The sequence below is a fragment of the Euprymna scolopes genome, chromosome 18 (assembly GCF_053919585.1).
Source record: "Euprymna scolopes isolate OS-2025 chromosome 18, ASM5391958v1, whole genome shotgun sequence".
NCBI lineage: Eukaryota > Metazoa > Mollusca > Cephalopoda > Sepiida > Sepiolidae > Euprymna > Euprymna scolopes.
This window is the reverse complement of record NC_136499.1, coordinates 113,232,126-113,255,850: the sequence shown is the minus strand read 5'-3', so window position 1 is coordinate 113,255,850 and position 23,725 is coordinate 113,232,126. Positions and strand designations below refer to the sequence as shown.

Sequence of the window (23,725 nt, the reverse complement as noted above, 5' to 3'; positions counted from 1 at the left end):
TTCCACCGAGAAAGAACAAGAAATTGAGGTGCAGTATCTGAAGAACAGAAACTACACTAGTCCGTAGGCCAAGAAGAACGCGTGTCCATTCGTTGGTGAGATCGATACTTATTTATCGATTACCAAATGAGAACCCTTGATTTCTACGTAAATATAGTATTGAATAACATCTTTAGATATTATTTCAATTCTTCAAACTACTGTTTATAATCTCGAGTGTCATTTTCATAACATTTCAGTCGATGTAACCTCCGACCTTCTTCAGGTGTATCTTGTCGAATTTGGGAATCTTTCTGTCGAACTCGGGAATTTGGAAGGAATTTTGAGCGGAACCTTTTCTTTACATGGCTGGATAGAGGTCCTAAGTAATTCACAATTGTAGTTTTTGGTCGCCCACAATGAGGATTGAACCTTCAGCCTTAAGGTGAATATCACTTTATAACTGAAAATTTCCCAGCAGCACTAGACCACGGGTTCGACAAGAGTCGCCAACCTCATAGGTCCTTAACTGTCATCTAGGCTTCAGCCTCTGTCCCATCGCTTTACAAGTACTTTAATGGTGAATGCTCTGACGACCTACAAGCACTTGTACCCCCCGACGTAAATACCCCGACAAACCCGACAAGCAGCTAAATCCCACCCCTACACAGTAGAGATCCCTAAGTGTAAGAAAGCCTTCTACTCCAATAGTCTCTTCCCTAGAACTGCTAGACTTTGGAACTCCCTTTCGGGATTCTGCTTTCCCAACTGTACTGACATGCAAAAATTAAAGTGTAATGTGAACAGACATCTTGCTACTCATCTCCCTTCATAATATCCCTGCAACTTATATCCTCGATAGTAGCCCCCTACTTCAAAGTGGCACTGTGCTTTGTTTGGAGTCAAAATTGAATAATAATAAAAAAAAGATAGACTTGAAGAAAGTCGGAGGTTACATCGACCGAAATGTTGTGAAAATGGTACTCAAGATGAGAACAGTAGTCCAAAGAATTCAATTAATATAATTCAACCTGATCTAAAAAATTAAGCGATTTAATATATTTAGAGTCTAAAAGATGGATTACAGTTACACCGACTACAAAGTCAGTATCCATTGCATAACGAAGGAAGGATAATAGCAAAGTGATTGTAATTGGTGCCGTCAAATAGTCTTCATGATATTTAATCGCCTGTTTTATGTAGTCATGTACTCCGGCGGCCATATGTTTTTTAAAATTACATTTTCACCCCAAACAAGGCACATTTCCACGTTGGTGTAGGGGCTACTATCAGGGTCAGCAACTACTGGGGCACTATGTTGGGATTTGGGCAGCAAGATGTCGGTTCACGTTACACTTGAACTTCTGCATGTCAGTACAATTAGGGAAGCAGGGACCTGGAAGGGAATTCCAGAGTCTAGCGGTTCTGGGGAAGAGACTATTGGAGTAGAAAGATCTTTTACATCTAGGGATCTCTACTGTGTGGGGGTGGGATTTAGCTGCCTGTCGGGTTTGTCGAGGGTGTCTACGTCGTGGGGGCACAAGTGTTTGCAGTTCGTCAGAGCATTCACCATTAAAATACTTGTAGAACAGGAAGAGGGATGCAACATTTCGTTGATGGAACAGAGGCTGAAGCTTAGATGACAGTTCAGGACCTATCAGGTTGGCGACTCTCTTTTAAACCTTGTCTAGGAGCGAGAGACTAGTAGCAGATGCACCAGCCCAAATGTGACAACAATACTCCATACATGGGCGAATGGTGGCCTTATAGAGGTACAGGATACTTTCCGGTGTCAGTAGTTTTCAAGCACGGTAGAGAGAGCCTACCTTTTTCGCCGCGGCCCTGGCAATGTTTTCAATATAATTGTTCCAACTCATGTTTCCTGAGAACGTTAGGCAAGGCAGTTTGAAAGATGTACTCTCAGACAGGGAGTCACTGACCATTGCTATTGGTGGCAGAGAAGGTTTCTTGTAATTATTGAAGGAAACCAGTTTAGTCTTGGCAGCATTGAATGTGACCGTCCATTTATGTCCCCATTCCACTACAGATTGCAGGTCATCCTCTAGTGTTTTTGCCATTTCCTTAGATATGTGTTCATTTGTTTTCCTGTCGTGTCTGTTATAGAGCATGGTGTAATCAGCATATACAGAAACAACAGAATAAATTTTCAAGATAGTGAAGAGTTAATCTTTTTTTTTATATAAAAACATATGCGCGTACAATAATGGCCATCACTTATAACATAAAAAATACATTGCTTAATATCAGGAAAACTACTTATTTGCAGAAAATTTAAATGCGATATTCGTTTTCAGCATACCCGAAACCCCAAAGTAGTCGGTATTTTAAAGGAATGTTTTTAGGTGGAAACCAAGTAGAATTTTACAAATATGAAAAAATATGGTTGGCGCGTTATATTACTACATGAGATATACGAAAAATATCTTTTCAGTATCGTAACCCAATCTTAAATGTGATATTCGTTTTCAGCACACACGAAACCCCTAAGAAAATAAGTTTTTAAGGTAGGTTTTGTGTTGGTCTACCAGGCCACAATAACCGTGACCCCCAACGCCCACCCCGTTGATATATGAAACATTTTTCTCAAGTACTTCTCCGGATTAATCCCTAGATATGAAAGAAAATTACACAAAACTTTGATGTACTTATTTGTTAGGTTAAAAAACAGATCGTACACCAACATTTCGCAAATTTAACCAGCATTTTTGTTCCTAAAAATAAGATTAATTCTGTGCAAATTTAGAAAGCCATTCTTAACATTAAAAAAATAAGTGGCTTTGTTAAATGTTCCCTTGCTTGAATTAATGTTTAAGTCATGTCTTTATCCATTGTTATTTAAAAGGCCGAAAATGGCCGCCAAGAACTTCCACCGATAAAATTGTATTTTAATTTTTTATAAACAAAAATATTGAATACATTGACGTAATGTTTGGTGTAAACCCTATTCTAACAAAGCAGGAAAATGCTATATTTTGTGCTATTTTTTGTGCTATTTTCTTTTTCTGTATTAAGAGCACAATTCATTCAGCATTTTTGTTAAAATATTAAATTATATTAGCTCTGTGAAAATTTAGAAAGACATTTTTAACATAAGACAAAAAAATGAATGACTTTTAAACTTTTTATTTGCTTGGATTAAATTTTAAGTCGTTTCTTTTGTCTATTTTTCTTTAATAGGCCGAAAATGGCCGCCAACAACTTCCCCCGATAAAATTGTATTTTATTTTTTTATAAACAAAAATACTGAATAAATTGGCGTAATGGTTGGCGTACAGCCTACTTTAACCTATCAGTAGGAATCTGTATAAAGATTTTTTTTATTTTTTATTTTCTTACACCAGCCCAAATGTGACAACAATACTCCATAAATGGGCGAATGGTGGCCTTATAGAGGTACAGGATACTTTCCGGTGTCAGTAGCTTTCAAGCACGGTAGAGAGAGCCTACCTTTTTCGCCGCGGCCCTGGCAATGTTTTCAATATAATTGTTCCAACTCATGTTTCCTGTGAACGTTAGGCCATTATAGATTATATAAGATTATAGTTGTAGATTATATAAGATTATAGTTGTAGAGGCTAATCGGGAGAATCACCATCTCTTATTTTTTGTGGTCGTGCTATAAATCTGACAACTGGAAACAATCTTTAACATATTAAAAATAAAAACTTTAGCTTTTTTTAAGTTCTGCATGATTTTGTCTACTTCCGTTTTCTACTGGTCGTCCTGCTTCCCGATGAATGCCCTGGAAAAGTCCCTTCGGATTAATGTTTACCAGTTCCAAAACACGCAAACGGACTTTGCTAGTTTTTTTTTTTTGTATTTTTTTTTTCAGAATAACAAAATATTTTAATGCTCAAATATTGAGCAGAAGAGACTTTTTTAGGTCATTCATCGTGAAGCAGAGTGGTCAACAGAAAACATGAATATGCGCAATTTGAACAAAGCCAAAAGGTTTTCAATTGCAAATATTCTGAAATTAAAATAATTATTTAATCCACAATAAATTGTCTCGTAATTCTCGAGTTTGTTTGTAAAAAATCTAAACTGTTATTAAAAATCGGATTCATTTTTTTTTTTTAATTTAATATTTTTATTAATTAGTCAACGCTAACAAATCGCTGGAAGCATCTCGAAGATAACTGTTAAAAAGATAATCAGTTGAATGATGAACAACATGATGAGAGGATTGAAATCGATTAATGGGCAGAGAATGGTTATTTAAGAGAATGGCTCAACGAGTATTTATTAACACTGGACTTGAGGTCGACTATATTGTAATCAGTTGTGAGGCAGTCCCATGGTATTGGTGTCAACACATGGAAACTTCTTATAAATTTTGTCCATGGAAGTTCTAATACTAATACCGAATACGTACCGTGCTGAAATAATAACGTTATTATTCAGAAACCCATTCTTAACATGGGGAGAGGTTCATTTTTCGCTACTTTCACCTTTTCAGAAAGTTTTATAAAAATCTAAGGCATCAATTTTTTAAATAAGCACAAAAGTTTCAATTTTAGCCATTTTAAGCTGAAAGGCACCCCTAGGAGATAATCGGAAACGAATTTTCCGGGAAAACTCCAGTTGTCCCCCCCTAGGGGTGCCTTTTGAGTTAAAATGATTAAAATTGACACTTTTGTGCTTAAAAAAAATTGATGCCTTAGATTTTTTAAAAACTTTCTGAAAAGTTGTAACTAACTGATTTCTATATAATTTTGTTTGTCTATACTTCGCAATAACTCTTGCGTGTGCCCCAGGGGCTCTTATAGGGCTAATAAAAACACTCCATTTTTTGGGACTATTTTACCATATTTGTCCAAAATTTTCTGTGTATGTCTATTTAGCAGTTTTGCATGGTGCTGAACTCAAATTTAAATATGTCAAGGCCTTGGGGACTTTTGATACTAAATGGAGGGGGAAGCAAGTGATGGACTTAGTCATTTTTTTTTTTTTTTGCATGGTGCAGAACTCAAATTTATATACGCTAAAACTGCACCGTTTGTTCATTTTCACCAGGATTTGACGTCCCCTAAGGACTTTGGGGGATAAATAGAAGGGGGGGTGAACGCTGAACTTAGTCATTTTTATACCTCGTTCACTGTGCACTCACACGGGGGACCATGCATGCTTCACTTGTTACGTGTAGATCTAACGTGTTACTCAATTCATAATTCCGAAAAGCGTTTGTCGAAAAAGTCAAGTTGGTGATTTTTCGTTAAAATTACACAAAAATAACCTGCCCTTCTACGAACACACGAAACAGTAATCTTTTTAAAAGCCTTTGGTTTATTAATAGAATCATTCACGTTTATAAACCGGTTTTTTTTTCCTTACATATCTTTAGCTATCGAGGGAGGAGCTTCCTTCTTTAAATTAGGGTTAGTAGCGAGGTTAAGGAAGACTTTAAAGGGGTGGCGGTAGGGGCTTGCAACTTGGATTTAGGATTAACAAAAGACAAAAAAGCATAAAACAATCCTAATACACGCTGTTGTAGACTAGCCTGGGTGCCCGGCGTTGCCCGGCGTTGCCCGGCGTTGCCCGGCGTTGCCCGGCGTTGTCCAAGTGTTCGAAGGTGTGTGTTGAGAAAAAAAAAGTGGTAGTAGGCAGACAGGCTCGAGGAGGAAAAAAAAAACGTGAAAAGAAAAAAAAAACATGACGTCTTTGCAGTTGCGCTCATCGTCCAACCGGAAGTGACAAATGTTTAAATTAAGGCTAGTCAATCGAAAAGAGGGGATGACTTTCGAAAATATCGGCGAAAAAAGCGACTCTCTCCCTGCAGAAAAGTGAAGGGTGAAGCAATTAATATTTTGGCCAATTTTTCGATATTTGTCGTCCAAAGGGTCGGCTTCAAAACGATACCAATCTCGTAATCTCGTTGCTTTTGTCGACAGTTTTAGGCATACATACATACATTTAAACTGACAAGTGAGATTTATATTATAGTCTAGCCTGGGTGCCTGGCGTTGCTCGGGTGTGAGGTGACAAAAAAATAATGAAGTGGTAGTAGGCAGTCATGCTCGAACTCGCACCGCGAAGAAGTAAAAGAACGTAAAAAAAAAACCTGACGTCTTTGCTAAACCGGAAGTAACGAAGGTTTAAACTAAGGCTAATGAATCGAAAAAGGGGATGACTTTCGAAAATATCGGCGAAAAAAGCGACCCCCTTCCTGTAGAAAAGTGCCCAGTAAAGGGTAAAGGAATAAATGTTTTCAGACATTTTTTCGATATTTGTCGTTCGAAGGGTCGGGCTTGAAAAAGAGAATAATTTGCCTGGTGGACTAATTCACAAAAAAAAAATAAAAAATTAAAAATAATGACGATAATGTCGTTCATAAAATTCCGTCTGTGTTTGTTTACAATATGTTGGCTGATATTTGGGCTTAACAATAAATGCCCTGAAAAACGCTATTTTGATTAATGTTTAGTTTTTGAATATGCAAACGAAGAAATGATTTTCGGAGATTTTAAATGGTACCTTTGCTGTTTTTGTAAATTGAAATCATTAATAAGAAAAAATGAAATGGTGAGGTATACCGAGCTTGAACAGGGATTCTTCAATCTGTAATAGAACACTCTACCACTGAGCTATATCTCATGATTATAATAAATATACTCTTTTTTCAGAAGAAATGATTTGCTAAAATTTTATTATCTACCTCGGCCGGTGCTACGTAAAATATTCCCCACTATTCTTTTTTTAATCTATAAGAGAGAAAAGCTATTTTTAAGATCCGATTTTTTCGATTTTCGATATTTATAAATTTCTGCACAAACCATATCTAAGAATACTGTCAGAAATATAAATTAGCTTTATGTGAAATACGAAAAAGATAAGCTAAGTCGTTTCGGGACCTATAGGGAAGGAATTCACACACACACGCACACACACATACAAACTGACGTTTATATAACAGACTAATATATAAAAGGCTATATATCGGTTTGTCTGTCTCCATATTTTAAAACTCTATCTCTTCTAAAACCAAAAGTCGCAAAGCGGCGCCAGGGACCTAAAATGATTGGATTTTTTTATGGACCGTTCTTTTATGGTCTTTAGCCAGTTAAAATAGTTTTTTGGGAGTCAAAAATGGGTAAAATATTTTTTTAAAAAATCGTTATACATTTTGTACATTCCTCTTAATTTATTTTTAATTTTTAATCAGTTTATATGAGTGTCATGTTGTTGCAGTGGTAACGTCACCAGCTTTGAATGCTACGGTTTCGTTTCTAGCTGATGGCACCAAAATCCTTTTTTTTTTTACTTTTGAAATCACGAATTTATAATAATATATACGAAATCTGGACAAATTAATATATCATATTTAAGCATATTTTACACCCGGGCAAATCCGGGCACACTTCCCGCTAGTTATTATATATATATATATATATATATATATATATATATATATATATATATATATATATATATATATATATATATGTATAAAATCAGTAAACCAACTTTTGGGTGAACATAATGAGTTTCTGTTACCAATAAAGAATAACGAAATTAAAATTAAGAATATATATATATATATATATATATATATATATATATATATATATATATATATATATATATATATATATATCAGGAGGATCTACGTGAAAGTGTTTCTGTGGAATGAATTTGATGCACTCAGGTGGTCACCTTCCACGATTCTGTAATCGACTGGTGCTTTCACGTCAGGTTGTTCGAAGATATTGGCTTCCTGACTTAAATGCACCAAACATCGGTGTTTGTTTTTTCTTCTCCTTTTGCATGACTCAATCACGTTCTGCAAAGCCGAAAACAAAAATAATAATTTCCCGCTACAAAACAACCAAACCAAACACTATGAATAAATATTTGAATACATAAAAAAACCTGAAGCATAAAAACGTTTTTCCTCCCAAATTATTGGTTTCGGCACTAAAAAAACTCGAAAAAGGATGATATTTTTTTTTTTTTTTTTTTTACAAAGGCATCACCACATTATTAAGGCCCAGAGGCCACTCAAGGATAAGGGTTAAAGAGTGTACAGTAGAAATTGGTCAATATAGTAATCATTAGTAATGAAAATTTGGTAAATTTAATAACTTATATGGAACGGCTCATCAAGAACTTATTTACTTTAGACTTGAACACAACCATATTGTAGTCAGCCGGAAAGCAGGAAAACGGAAGACAATTCCACAGGCGTGCAGTTCTAAGAAAGAAGCTTTGTTCATGGAATCTACGTTTAGGTTTAGGCACAGATAAAGAGTGGGGGAAATTATTGATAGTGTTTACAGCTAGACGAGTGTTTCTTGTGAAAGTTTGGCGAGGGGGGACCATAGACTGAAGCTCAGTTGAACACTTTCCATGAAAATAACGATACATCAGAGACAAACTCGCAACATCTCTTCTGTGAGATAGAGGTTGCAAGGAGGAGAAAAGGACATCTCCTACGAGGCTACGAAGTCTATTTTGAACTCTTTCAAGGCAGGCCAAGTCCTTTCTAGCAGCTCCTGCCCAGATGTGGCAACAGTATTCCATCCTTGAACGTACCTGGCTCTTATATAGGTAGAGAATAGCATCAGCAGTGAGATATCTACTGGATCGATAGAAAGATCCCACCATGATATGCCGTATTAAAAAAAGCAAACCAATAATAATCGCAAATATAACGAAAATAATGAGCACATAATAAAATGGCAACGTACTACTGACACAGCGGACTATGTTATGCGCATTAAAATAAATATTATATACTAAAATAATAAAAGCGAAAATACATAATATAGGCGGATTATATTTCTATCTAAATTTTTACATGTTAATGTAAGTAATAAAATAAAATAAAAAATAACGAGCGTTTTATAGGATATTTTGCAATTATGAATGGGTGATCGGACATACAAAGTAATAAAGTATTTTACAGCGTGTAAGAGAAATTGTTTCTTTTTGAGTGTACTGATGTTGGGCGGACCACAGTAAATAAGATTTTCACCCTGTAACTCCCCCTCTGTTGAAATGGACAGCTCTTGTCTTGATTAAGCACTCGGCTTTGACAAATTTCTAGGACTGACCTTTAACCCTTGACCCGAAAAATTAATTGTGAAAAAATGTATTTGTAACTAGCGGGGTTAGCGAAAAATACGCTTAAATATGATATTTATTCATCCAGATTTCGTATATATTATTATAGAGTCCTGATTTCGAAAGTAGAAAAAAAAGTATTTACGTAACACTAGCTAGGATCGAAACCGAAACTGTAGCATTCTGAGCTGGTGACGTTACCACTGTACCAACGTGACACGCATATAAACTGATTACATAAAATGATTACATAAAATGATTACATAAAATGATTACAAATTAAAAATAAACTAAGATGAATGTACTAAATGTTTTACGATTTTTTCAATTTTATGCCATTTTTGACCCCTTAAAAACAATTTTAACGGGCGAAAACCCCATGAAATAACGGCTCGTTAAATATCTAATCATTTAAGGGCTCTACCGCTGCTCTGAAACTTTTAGTTCCGGAGGAGATAGAGTTTGAAAATATGGAGACAGACAGATCGATATATAGCCGTTTATATATTGGGTTTAATTTCGTCGACATCTATACTATACAGACAATACTATCATCTACGGCAACACTTCAAAGGCCTACAAAGATCAGGATCTTTCAGATTCTCTCTCCTCCGATCTTGAGCGTGTGGTACAACAAAATCAAAATGGCTAATTACCTGTAATACATCAAAACCAAACTTCTGTCTTTTCACAATCGACTCTCAGATACCCACTTTGCCCCAGCTTAAATGAATAGCTCTCGCCTCGATGAAGTACCTGGCTTTGAAAAACTTCTGGGACTGACCTTTAACCCTTGACCCGAAATGGAAAACCGCAGATCTGTTGCCAGAATCACTGGAAAAATAGTGGGACCATTATACTCCTCCACAAAGTCTCTCACTCCTGACGCAGTCCTCTACCTGTACCTGAGTCGAGTACGTCCCAAGATAGGGTACTGATGTCGCATCTGAAGAAGTAGTTCCTAAGAGTACCCTTTCTTTCTTTGGACAGGGCACAAAACCGTTTTTGGAATTTAGTGAACGAGGACCTTTTTGCCTCCTTGCTTCCTCTTTCTCGCAGAAGAAACGTTGCGATTCTAGCACTGCACTATCGTTACTTTTATGCTAGGTGTTCGACTGAGCTCCCATCCATGGTTACCTCCTGTAAAACGTTCGTAAAAAATATAGGACAGGTGCGGACCCGACAATAGAAGACCAGATTTATAAGGCCATAAAATCTAACTTTGACCGTAATCACTGGGGATAAGTTAAAGGATCAGCGTTCTTATCCAGTCGCGGTTAATCACCTGAAGAAGGCCAGAGGATGAGTTGCCCAAAACGTGATGAAAAAAAAAACAACTATGAAGATGAGGATAGCAGTCCGCAAAATGAACAAATGCACAAATTTCTGACAGCGTCTTAAAATTAAATAACTCCGTTTATTTCTGAGAAGTTTCAAAACCGGAATTCGTTTACATTGGTGGATACGCTAAATCGCCGAAACGTTTTTATTAAGGGTTTAAACGCTTTATGTAAGTAAAGAAAAAATATCACCATTGTATTAACTCACTTAACTGATTATCAGAAAAAAAAGGAAGGCGAATCATACTATGCTTCAATTGAGGCCGGGTATTTCGATCTAGTCACAAGCTGGTATTTTCAACCATTAAATATTAAGCATTGAATGTTTCAAAAGTCGTTTCACCAGTGCCACCTTTATATTGGTTGCTTGAACGGACGTTCCACAAGGCTGATATTATATCATTCAGAAATAGGGGCAAATACCTCGTCCCCACAAAAGCGTAAAATTATCAGGAACAAAACTAAAGATATTTTAGTCTTTCTTTCGGGCATTCCAGCAACGAATATGGCCTTAAACACTTTCTTTTAATTTCATTTATTTTATTCAATTTATAAGTGAAAATTTCATTTTTTAAACTGTTAGCATTCATCCATTGTTATTCCATATATTTTATTAATAAGATACACTGAATTTATTTTCCATTTACTTAATTTATTTTAACGTATTATATTATGAATAATGAGAACATCTGAATTTTTTAAACAACAACTTTAAAATAACTTTTTTAGATTAAATTTTTTTAAACTTCTTTCAGAATAGAACATCTTTACAATTTAACAAGGAACATATTTCATATAGGTTTCATTAAAAATATTCCGTAGATAACGAGAAAAGGAGAGATGAAAATTTCAAAAGCACTGTATAATTGGTTACGCTCAATAGTAGTCCTCGTCAGCGAAAGTCTTTGTTATTGTTATTCTATTATTATTATTATTATTTAAAACATTTTGTGTCCTGCTCTGTCGCGCGAGGACTAATATAAATAGTATACTTTCAATATTAATTATTTCTGTAAAATCTTTCTGTAAATAAACATTAACATAAAAAAATATATGTAGATAAAACATATTCATTAAAAAATGTTTACTGATATTCTTAGTTATTACTAGCTTGCCGCCCGGCGTTGCCCGGTCGTACAATACGATTAAAAATGATATTTTAATTTATGCAAATTGCGTATGTATTATTATGGAATCAATCTTCTATTGATTATTATGTATTACGAGGAATAATTTGCCCGGTGGACTAATCCGCAAAAAGTAAAAAAAAAAAAAAAATAATAATGATAATGTCGTTCGTCAACTTCCCATGTCAGCTGATATTTAGGTTTGACGATCTTAAACATAGTCTTTCTTCTCTTCTAGATGATAAAGAAGAATTTTTACAGGTAAATATTTCACGTTACACCGGCCGGAGTAATGTAAACTATTACCTTGTAAAAATTATTCTTTTTTTTATCTATAAGAGAGAAGACTTATTTTTAATATCGGATTTTTTCGATTTTCGATTTTTATCGAATGAATTTCTGTACAAAACATATCTAAGAACACTACCAGACATATAAATTACCTTTATGTAGAAATTTGCAAAAGCTAGACTCAGCCATTTCGGAATCGATGAGGAAGGAACTTAAACTCACATGCACACACAAAGTGACTGTGCTATAGATATAGAGATAGCAATATCTAAAAAAAAAATATTTTACTTATAATACCCGTAATAATTATTTTTGTAAAAATAGTTTGCAGATATTCGTATGTTTTGACTGACAATTCCGACAGGGTTTTCGAATTAAGTAACACCGTTTACTTCTGAGAAGTTTTAAAACCAGAGTTCGTTCGGATTTTTAGATACGCTAAATCGCGGAAACGTTTTTGCTAAGGGTTTTAACTGTTTATGTGGGCGAGGAAAAATGTCGCCATTTTATTAACATTCTTAGCTGGTTTAAGAATTATCATACAGAAATGGAGGCGAATCATAGTACGCTTCAATTAAGACTGGATATTTTGATCTAGTCACCAACTGGTATTTTCAACCATGAAACATTAAGCATTAAATATTTTAGAAGTCATTCCACTGGTGCTATCTTTATTGTGTTTGTTGAAACAAACGTTCCACAAGACTATCATTCGTAAATAAGGAGCAAATACTTTGTCCCCAGAAAAGCGTTAAATTATCGAGGAACAAAACTTAAAGATATTTTAGCATTTCTTTATTTTCTAAGATTCCAACAACGAAGATGGCCTATCAACGTGATATTAAATTAAAAAAAAATAATTCGAGATTACCATTTAAACTTCTTTAAGTCAAAAGCACACCCTCACATCCTTACATCATTCGTAGAAATTTATGCTAACGACATTCAATCTATGATAACGCATAAAAAGACCCTAAAGACCCTGATTCTCTCCCCTCTGATCTTGAGCATGTGGTACAACGGGGAAAGCGGTAGCTGGTTACTTTTAATGCATCTAAATGCTTCTATCTCTACACCATCTACGCTCTGATGCCAATCTGGCATCGGTTGAAATAAATGGGTCTCGTCTTGGGGAGGCTTCATGTTTTGACAAGCTTTACCTTTACTCCTGACCTGAAATGGAACACGTATATCAAATCCATTGCCAAGATCGCTTGCAAAATGATGGGATCCTTCTACCGCTCCAGTAGATATCTCACTTCTGATGCAATTCTCTATCTATATAAAAGCCAGGTACAGCCAGGTACGTCCAACGATGGAGTACTGTTGCCACATCTTGGCAGGAGCTACTAGAAGCAGCTTATCCTGCCTCGACAGAGTTCAAAATAGACTTCGTAGTTTAGTGGGGGGGTGCCCTTTTCTCTTTCCTGCAACCTCTTTCCCACAGAAGTGACGTTGCGAGCCTGTCTCTGTTTTATCGTTATTTTCATGGCAAGTGCTCATCTATGGTCCTCCCTCACCAAACTTTCACGAAAAACACTCGTCTAGCCACAACCACTATCAATAATTTCTCACACTCTTTATCTGTGCCTAAACCTAAACGTAGATTCCACGAACAAAGTTTCTTTATAGAACTGCACGCCTGTTGAACTCTCTTCCGATTGCCTGCTTTCCAGCTGACCACTATCTGATTGTTTTCAAGTCCAACGTAAACAAATTCTTGATGAACCGTCCCCTAAGTAATCCAATTTACAAAATTTTCCACTGCTTATGTTTATTATGCTATAATCACATTGACTAATGCATACCTATTAATCCTTATCCTCGAATGGCCTCCGGGCCTTGATAAGTGGTGATTCCTATGTAAAACAAAAAAGAACAAAAAAAAGGATATATCTATTCATAAAATGTTGGTATGTTTATATATACAGGATGTCCCAATAAAATGTATACATTCTTTAAATTATCTCGAACTGCTACGTGAATTCACTATGCCACGTTTCCAAAAGATGTTTCGCAATAAAGAATGGTAATTCCAGCAAAATAGAGCACCTCCTCACCATCATGAACCTATCTTGTAGGACGAAGAGGAAATATCGAGTACTGTCCTCGCTGGATTTGACTCCCACTTTGGATTTTGGGGGTAGGGGGCATTTTAAACACAAGGTTCAAACCACTGAACCAGCTACAATGAATGAGTTGAAAATAACTATTGAAAGATGATGTGCAAACATACCAATTTAGCAGATTATGAACGTTTTGGATTCAATCAGGTAACGTCGTCAGCTGTACCACAACGGCCAGTAATTTGGGCCATTTCGATAATTAGCTGGTTTCTATGTTTATTCATAGTATTTTGATGTATGAAATCTTTATTTATTTTAATAAATGCTGGTTTTATGGTCACTTAAAGTATGTACACATTTTATTGGGACACCCTGCCTATATTATATTACTATCAGTCTGTCTGCTGTTATACTTTCTCTTGAAAACTACTTGGCTGATCTGGCTTAAAATTTGTATGGCCTTTTGCTATGACAAAGTCCAGCGAACAAAGTATTATGATATCCGTCCAATGCACAGTTCGGGATTATACATTTAACCTTCCAAACGTCTACCTTTATTGTTCTTCTTGTTTAGTTCTCTTCCGCTGCAAGAAACTTTGACACCAGGTTCGGAAAGTGAGATTGAAAAGTCAATGTCCCTCAAGAAGGGACACTCCATGCAAAATGCCTGGGCAGCCCCGTAAGTATTCGGTAAGGGTGCCTCAAGCGATTAGCAATAAACTAACCCCTTTTCTCAAACGTAATGTACTTGCAATAACCCTTATCCCTGAGTGGCTTTCGGGCTTTGATAAGTGGTGATCACTGTGTAAAACAAAAAAAAGTCTGCAAGGGTGAACCTCCTAGGACAGCACAGAATTAAACTCCCACATAAAAATCAACAGGGACCAGATCATTACAGAAACCTCTGTCCAACTATATGTTGGTTTCTGGGGCCCAGGATAAAGATCCCTTGCCGGAACAAGCGTTCCACAAGACTGATATTATCTTATTATTCATAAATAGGTGCAAATACCTCGTCCCCAGAAAAGCGTTAAATTCTCGGTGGACCAAACTAAATTTTCAGAGACGAAACACCTTTTTAGTATTTCTTATTTTTTCTTTCTTTTTAACATTCAAGCAATGAAGATGACCTATCAACCTTTGTTAAGTTGTGCAGTGAATTCAAGCGATTACAAATTAGCCTGGCCGATCCCACTGGCATCAGACATAAAATAAAACAAAGTAGATTGAAGTACAGAAAGAAAAATATAAAGAAAAGAAACTTTTTTTCCATATGACTGAGGTAGAAAGGTTTATTTTGATAAAACGCAGACATATCATAAATGTGACAACACGTGAGATTAAGATCCTCCCAATAAAATGACACAAAGGATTTCATTATGACCCGATGAAAGTCTGAAATAAATGAACTTGTGAAATGTCTTCCTTGAAACAAGAGGCCGGCGCCATCTTGTCTTTTTTTATCAGTTGTAAGCAACAAATACCGCGAGTGCAGAGAAATATAACAATTACTAGCGGTGGTACCCGGCGTTGCCCGAGTGTTTGTTTCCGGGACGGGGGGGGGGGAGTTTTAAAAAATGTTATGGTAGGTAAGTAGGAAGGATCAAACCCGGAGTCATGAGTAAAAGTAGGAAAATAAAGTGTGAAAAAAACAACAAAAAAAAAAACATCTGCAACGTTAACAGTTCGGCCACCAAGAAAAGTTCATTCCAGTTGTTTAGGAAAAAAAAAAAAAAAACTATGGTAGGTCGGCGCGAACGTGAAAATATAATGTGAATTGTCCAGCACCCTAACCACTACGCCACAGAGCACTGCAGCTTAGTTTAGTGATTTTAAATCACTTCACATGATAGAACTACGAAGCCAAACCGGTGTTCTCTTCTCAACTGTTCCTTGTGAACGATCTCCAAACGGTGTTAAGTGGTGGCAGGGGGAGAAGGAATTTTTAAGAGAGAAAATATTTTACCACTTCCATTGATCTTAACCGATTTTGGCCGTGACTTCTCAGCAGAAAAAGTATAGAAATCTAAGATTATCGAGGAATTTGAGAACTAATAAGCCTATAACAAACCTCAGATATTGTTCTGCCGTTTGTGCATAATGTATTTGCATGAAATATCTTGATTTTTAATCCTATTAAGGTCAAAATCCCACGGGAAAAAATGAGTTCATTTTATTTATATAGAAGAAAGAGAAGAAGAGAAGAGATAACGGAGTTGATTTGTCCAGTTTTTAATCAAGATGTGATTTTATTTTATTTTATTTATCTATTTTAGACCCTGAAAATAACATTCAAACATTTAAACCTTTACAAAAGTGCAAAGTTGATTTGTACGGTTTCTACTTCAGATGTGATTTGGATTTTTTTTTCTTTTTTTGAGCCTAAAAATAACATTTAAACCTCTGCAAAAGTTAATTTGTCCGGTTTCTAATTAAGACGTAATTTGAAAACCTTTTTTTAAGCCTGAAAAATAACATTTAAACTTTAAAAGGTTCAAATATGATTTGTCCAGTTTCTAATTAAGATGTGATTTTAATTCTTTTATTTCATTTTATTTTTGAGCCTGAAAATGACATTTAAACCTTTAAAAAGTTAAACGTTGATTTGTCCGGTTTCTAATGAAGATGTGATTTTTTAATTTTTTTTTAAATCTGAAAATGACATTTAATCCTAAAGTTAAAAGAACAAACAAAATTATACTATATCTATTTATATGAAGTTTGATATCTATAATATAAATCTCACATCTGTTTAAATGTATGTATGTATGTATGTATGTATGTATGTATGTATGTAGGTATGTATGCCTAAAAATTTCGCAGAGGTGACGGATTTTCATCTCGTATTGAACCTCCACCATTCAGACGACAAATATTGAAAAATTGGCTAAAAACGTTAATCCTTTAAACCTCAATTTGGCACTTTTCTACAGGGAGGGTTCGCCGTTTTCGCCGATATTTTCGAAAGTCATCCCCTCTTTTCGATTGACTAGCCTTAATTTAAATATTTGTTACTCCCGGTTGAGCAATGGACGCAACGGCAAAGACGTCACATGTTTTTTTTACGTTCTTTTCCTCCTTCGTGGTACGGGTTCGAACCTGCCACCCTACTACCACATTTTTTTTTTTTTGCTCAACACAAACCTCTAAGCACCCGGGTACCCAGGCTAGTATATAAATATGTGTGTGCGTGTGTATGTGTTATTTTTTCTTAGTTTGTCTGTTTATCCGTTTCACCTTTTCTCCGAAACTTTGGGGTCGATCTGGCTGAAATGTCCTTTTGTTCCGATGAGATGCAGCGAACTAAGTATTATGGTATCCGTTCGAGCCACAGTTAGGAGTTAATAGGGATTAGTCATCACCGTACTATTATTTTTATTGTTATTACATTTTCCGCTAAAACAAGGCACAGTGCCACTTTAATGTAGGTGCTACTATCAGGGAGATAATTTGCAAGGATACTGTGTAGGGAGTTGAGCAGCAAGATGTCTGTTCACATTACACTTGAACTTCTGCATGTCAGTACAGTTGGGGAAGCAAGAACCCTGAAGGGAATTCCGACGTCTTGAAGTTCTGGGGCGAAGCTATTAGAGTAGAAGGCTTTCTTACATCTAGGGATCTCTACTGTGTAGGGGTGGGACTTTGTGTTTGTCGGGTTTGTGGGGGTATTTACGTGTTAAAATTTTAAATGAATGTTTTTCATATTCATTTTAGAAATTATCTTGTTAATACTCCGTGGAAAAAACTTTCCCCTGCTCAAGGATTCTTATGGTGTCCTGAAATTTGGGCAACCCTGGTCTAATCTCCGTTGATTTTCGGGGCTCAGGATCTAAAAATCTCTAGCCGAGTGTATGCAAAAATGAAGTTAGACGCATGTTATAAAGTCAAGTTGCTAAAATGATTTGAATTTGTTTTATGAAATTGATTGTCTTCTCTTATTTTGGGCGAGTTGGTCACCTTGACATTTCGCGCGTGTCTCGCTTCAATAAATGCAGATGTCTAAACAACTATAATGTAAACATAACGATTCAGGAAAGCAATTATTTGAAAATGGCAACACGTCAGAATTAATATGTAGCTCAAATGCATTAAAATAATTCCATAGCATTAAAAACGTGTTGCTAACATAATAACATTGCAGCATAATGTGTTCGAGCGAAAAAGTTTAGGTAACACTTTTTTAAAGGTCAAGGGTTCTCAGAGCGGAAGTCAACGAAACTACGTCACTAAGGAGAGTTTCAAGGGTTTCTTACTAACACGACCCCTCGTTATAATTTAAGGAGAGTAGAAATTGGATTTTGGTTTACTTTCGGCAGCTTTGTAACTCTTGCTTCCCTTATTTTTTCATTTAGTCCTCACATTCCAGGAGCGTTGTTTCTGACAAAGAGAGAAGAATTGCTGTTTTCTAGATCACAATCTATTCCATCCAATACTTATCGTTGGCAAGTTTTTGACCTTGAATTAGTATTTTTTTAGCTTCTTACATCAAGTGGTTTCATACCTTGTCTGGAGTGATTTCTATTGAAAAAAAAAAAAACTCCGTGCCGTGGACTTTTTATGAAAATCGCCTCAGATAAGGCATGGAGCCACTAGATGGAGTTTAAAGTATTAGTTTAAGGTAAAAAAAAAAAAAATAATAGCCAACCATAAGTGTTATGTGAATGGATTCTAACCAAGAAAACAGCAATTCTTCGCTCTTTGTCGAAAACATCGCTCATGGAATGTGAGGACAAAAGGATGAAATAAGAGAACAAGAGTTATGAAGCTGCCGAAAATAAACCTGGTTCACATTCTACTCTCCTGAAATTTCTTGCTCTTAGCTGACAAGATTTTAAGCGTGATGAGCGCGTCTGGTTGGTGTTTTTAATGAGGTACCACACGATCGTTCTTATTTCAAACTGCTGGTTATTTTGCTTAGCTTAATAAGAATTTGATAATTCTTGAATAGTAAATCTAATTTTAAGTTTAAAATGCAAAAGTCCAGTATCATAATTCGATTTTTTTTTTACACAGTGATCACCACTTATCAAGGCCCGGAAGCCACTCAGGGATAAGGGTTATTGCAAGTACATTACGTTAGTGTGGAGATTTGATGAAGTGTTTACTTAAGGGGGCGGTTCATTAGGAATTTGTTAACATTGGACTTGAAGACATTCAAGTTGTAGTCCCGTGGGAAGCAGGCAAACGGAACAGAGTTCCACAGGCGTGCAGTTCTAAGAAAGAAGTTTTGTTCATGGAATCCGCGTTTTGATTTAGGCACAGATATAGAGTGGGGGAAATTTTTCACAGTGGATTCAGCTAGACGGGTGTTTTTCGTGAAAGATTGGCGAGGGGGGACCAGAGATTGGAGTTCAGATGAGCACCTGCCATGGAAATAACGATAAAACAAGGATAGGCTCGCAACGTCTCTTCTGTGGGAGAGAGGATGCAGGGTAGAGAAAAGGGCATCCCCCACTAAGCCACGAAGTCTATTTTGTACTCTGTCAAGGCAGGATAGGCTGTTTTTAGCAGCTCCTGCCCAGATATGGCAACAGTATTCCATCCTTGGACGTACTTGGTTTTTATATAGATAGAGAATTGCATCAGTAGTGAGATATCTTCTGGAGCGGTAGAAGGATCCCACCATCTTTCCAGCGACCTTAGCAACAGACTTGATGCACGTGTTCCATTTCAGATCAGGAGTAAAGGTCAAACCCAGAAGCTTGTCAAAACACGGGGCCTCACCCAGACGAGAGCCATCCATCACAATTGATGCCAGATGGGGATCAGAGCGTTGATGATGTAAGGATAGGAGTTTGGTTTTGGATGCATTAAAGGTAACTAGCCACAACTTCCCCCACTGAACTACGCGCTCGAGATCAGAGGAGAGAGAATCAGAGAGAACTTTGTCATTTACAGTCTTTGATGTGTTGCCGTAGATTGTCGTGTCATCAGCATAGATGTCAACCAATGATTTAAGTATGTGTTTAGGGAGATCATTGATGTAGATCAGGAAGAGAGTTGGGCCCAGGATTGACCCCTGAGGGACTCCAGCATTGATATTGCAGGCCTCCGATTTTTGTCCATCTACCACTACTCTTTTGAGCCTATCGGAGAGAAATGATTTAATGATTGAGAAAACATTTCCAGTTATACTGTAGCTTGAAATCTTGTGAAGTAGACCCTTATGCCATACCTTGTCGAAGGCTTTTGATATGTCAAGAGCAATTGCCCTAGAAAGAAAGCCTTTGTCAAGAGATTCACTAATCCTGTGGGATATAATCGTCAGCACATCTGCGGTAGATCTTGCAGAGCGGAAACCATATTGTGTGTCACTAAGAAGGTTATTCCTGCTGAGGTGGTTGACTTTCTCTATTTAATATGGATTCCAGCAACTTACTCATAACACACAGGAGACTTATTGGTCTGTACTGAGAGGAAGATGACTTATCACCTGAATTATTAAATACAGGGCAAACTGATGAGGTCTTCCAGGGAGTCGGAAAGCACTTCTCCTTAAGGTAGCGCTTAAATAGTTTCGTAAGTATGGGAGCAAGTTCTGGTTGAAGCTTTTTTAACACTATAATTGGGATGCCATCAGGGCCAGTTGCTTTACTAGAATCTAGGTTCTTGATTAGCTTGGCGACCTCATGCACGGATATTTGTATGTTACCTAGCTTGTTCTGTGTTATAGGAGGAAACATGGGGAGTTGATGGCCTTCGTCACATAGGGTAGATTGTGCTCTAAACAAAAACATTAGTCTTGAATCCACCCATGTCATATCAAAGACCCTATTTTTTATATTATATGCTGGACCTTTCTACTTGTGTATTAATAAAACTTCTCAAATGCACTTGTTATGTTAGGCGGTATAAGGTGTTAACTTTAGTCAAAATCGCCTGTTCCCTCTTTTAACAGACATTTTTTATTATCGATACTTATCAAAGACATTCCGATACAAAATCTATCTGGGAACACTGCCAGATACATAAAGTACATTTAGGTGAAATTTCATAAAATCGGCTCATCTGTTTCGGAGTCCATATGGAACGAACTCACAGACACATACACAAAGTTTTTTTTTTATATAATAAAGATAATTGAGATAGCTTAATCTCTCTCAAATGGTTTGATGAAAGCGGCTTTCAGAACATTTAATTAGATGAAGATTTGCTAAGAATTTTTAAAAATGTCTTCGTAGTTGTCAGTTTAAATGCTTCCAGATCAGTATATGCATGAAAAAAAATGTTACCATATAATAATAATAATAATAATAATAATAATAATAATAATAAGAAGAAGAAGAAGAAGAAGAAGAAGAAGAACTAACGGGACCTGTAGATATTTCACAGCGGACTGATTCATATGTAATATACTGATGCTAGAATTCTGTAGATGTTCAGTGTTAATAGAGAAGCTCTATTATTGTAGCTCTTTTGTTAAAACTGCAAAAGTATTTTTCTAAGCTAGCATGGACTCCCAGGTCATAAAATACGCTTAAATATGATATCTTAATTCTTGCAGATTTCGTATATATTATTATAGATTTAATGTTTTATCGATTTTTATATATTATAAAGTTGCGATTTCCAAAAGAATATATATCCATATGACTTCGGTGCATCATCTTTAATTGGAAGCGAAACCAAAAATTCTGAATATATATATATATATATATATATATATATATATATATATATATATATATATATATATATATATATATAAACTTAAGTGCTATCAGTTATAATCGAAACCGAAACCAAAACTTATAAAGAATTATTGATAAATTATTTTTAAAAAGTATACGTTACTGGAGTGCCATCTGCTATAATCGAAATCGAAACCAAAACTTATGAAGAATTCTTGGTAAAATGATTTATTACAAGAGACGGAAGTCCATAACAATTAAACGGCTCGAATATAAGCGTGACACAGAAAATAACACGCGTTATCGTATTAATAGATAGATAATAATCGGCACAACATCAAACAAAGATGCACCCATATAGAATGGTTAATGAGAAATCCAACTCAAACTTAACAACGAGGGGTGTTCCAAAACTAATGCCTCTTTTTTATTCCGCCCGAATTGATCAGAAGAGATTACAAGTTGCATTGTTATGATGACTGCACTTATTCATTCATAGTCTGAAAGTTTCATGTCTCTGCTGCAGATATTAATCGTATGAGACTCTAAGAAAGCAACACCTGTCATGGACATGCGTCAGAAGCAAAGATGAATCATTGGATTCCTACATGCACAAAAAATTGAACCGATCAACATTTACCGACGCCTGTGAAACGTTTAAGAAGCCGATGCTGTTGATGTTATTCCAAAAATAATGCATCCTATTTTCATTCCGCCCGAATGTCTCAGACTCTAAGAAAGCAACTCCTGTCATGGGTGTGCGTCACAAGCAGTGACACGTCATTGGTTTCTAACAAAATTGCATTGAGAAACGGAATTGACCATGTAGAAAAATAAATACTAGCGCACAAACTGGTTACTTTTAATGCATCTAAAACCAAGCTTTTATCCTTACATCATCAACATTCTGATCATTATCGGGCATCAATTGAAGTAAATAGCTCTCTCGTCTTGGGGAGGCCTCATGTTTTGACAAGCTTTTTGGCTTGACCTTTACTCCTGATCTTAAATGGAACACATATTAAATCCTTTGCCAAGACCGCTGGAAAATGGTAGGATCCTTCTATCGACCCAGTAGATATCTCACTGCTGATGCAATTCTCTATGTATATAAGAGCCAGGTACGTCCAAGGATGGAGTACTGTTACCACATCTGGGCAGGAGCTGTTAGAAAAGACTTATCCTGCATTGATAGAGTTCAAAATAGACTTCGTGGCCTCGTAGGGGATGTCCTTTTCTCTTCCCTGCAACCTCTATCTCACAGAAGAGATGTAGCCAGTTTGTCTTTGCTTTATCGTTATTTCCATGGCAAGTGCTAGACTGCGCTCCAATCTATGGCCCCCCTCGCCAAACTTTCACAAGAAACACTCGTCTAGCAGAAAACACTATCAATAATTCCCCCCACTCTTTATCTGTGCCTAAACCTAAACGTAGATTCCATGAGCAAAGCTGCTTTCTTAGAATTGAACGCCTATGGAATTGTCTTCCGTTTTCCTGCTTTCCAGCTGACTACAATATGGTTGTCTTCAAGTCTAATGTAAACAAGTTTTTGATGAGCCGTTCCATAATAAGTTAACCAATTTACCGAATTTCCATTACTGACGATTACTATATTGTCTAATTTCAACTGTGCACTCTTTAACCCTTATCCTCGAGTGGCCTCTTGACCTTGATAAATGGTGATGCCTATGTTACTTTTTAAATCATTAATATACAGGGTACAATATAATATATTAATAAATACGATCATGCATTAATCAACAATAATAATGAATAGTGAAACATAATGAAACGAATAATGCATTAATGAAAATATCATGTTTAAGCGTATTTTACGACCGGACAATGCCGGGTAGCCTGCTATTATATAATAAAATACGTGGCTCGTTTTATTATTAGGTTTCAGAAGTTAGATTTTAAAATAGGAGATTATAAAGAGAAACTCTTTAATACAAAATCAGAAATGGAAATATGGAGGTACAGAATCTTTTGCGGAAAATGCCGGGCGTGCTTCAAGGGTGTTAACGACTTTAAATGAATTGCAAATTATATCAATAAATGTCGTTGTACTAATATTACCTCTCACTGAATAAATGAATACACTCCTATGCCTCACTCATAAAATTGAATATTCTTGAGTGGAAAATAAAGAAGAATAAATGTCCTTATGAGAAAGGGGTGAAGGAAGATAATAGTGTTCGTTATGG

General features: G+C 36.0%; 1 protein-coding gene across 1 annotated transcript in view; it reads left to right on the top strand.

The window, feature by feature from the left end:
- Positions 1-23,725, top strand: part of LOC145297772 (uncharacterized) — a 482,067-nt gene that overhangs the window by 1,271 nt on the left and 457,071 nt on the right. The window lies entirely within an intron of this gene.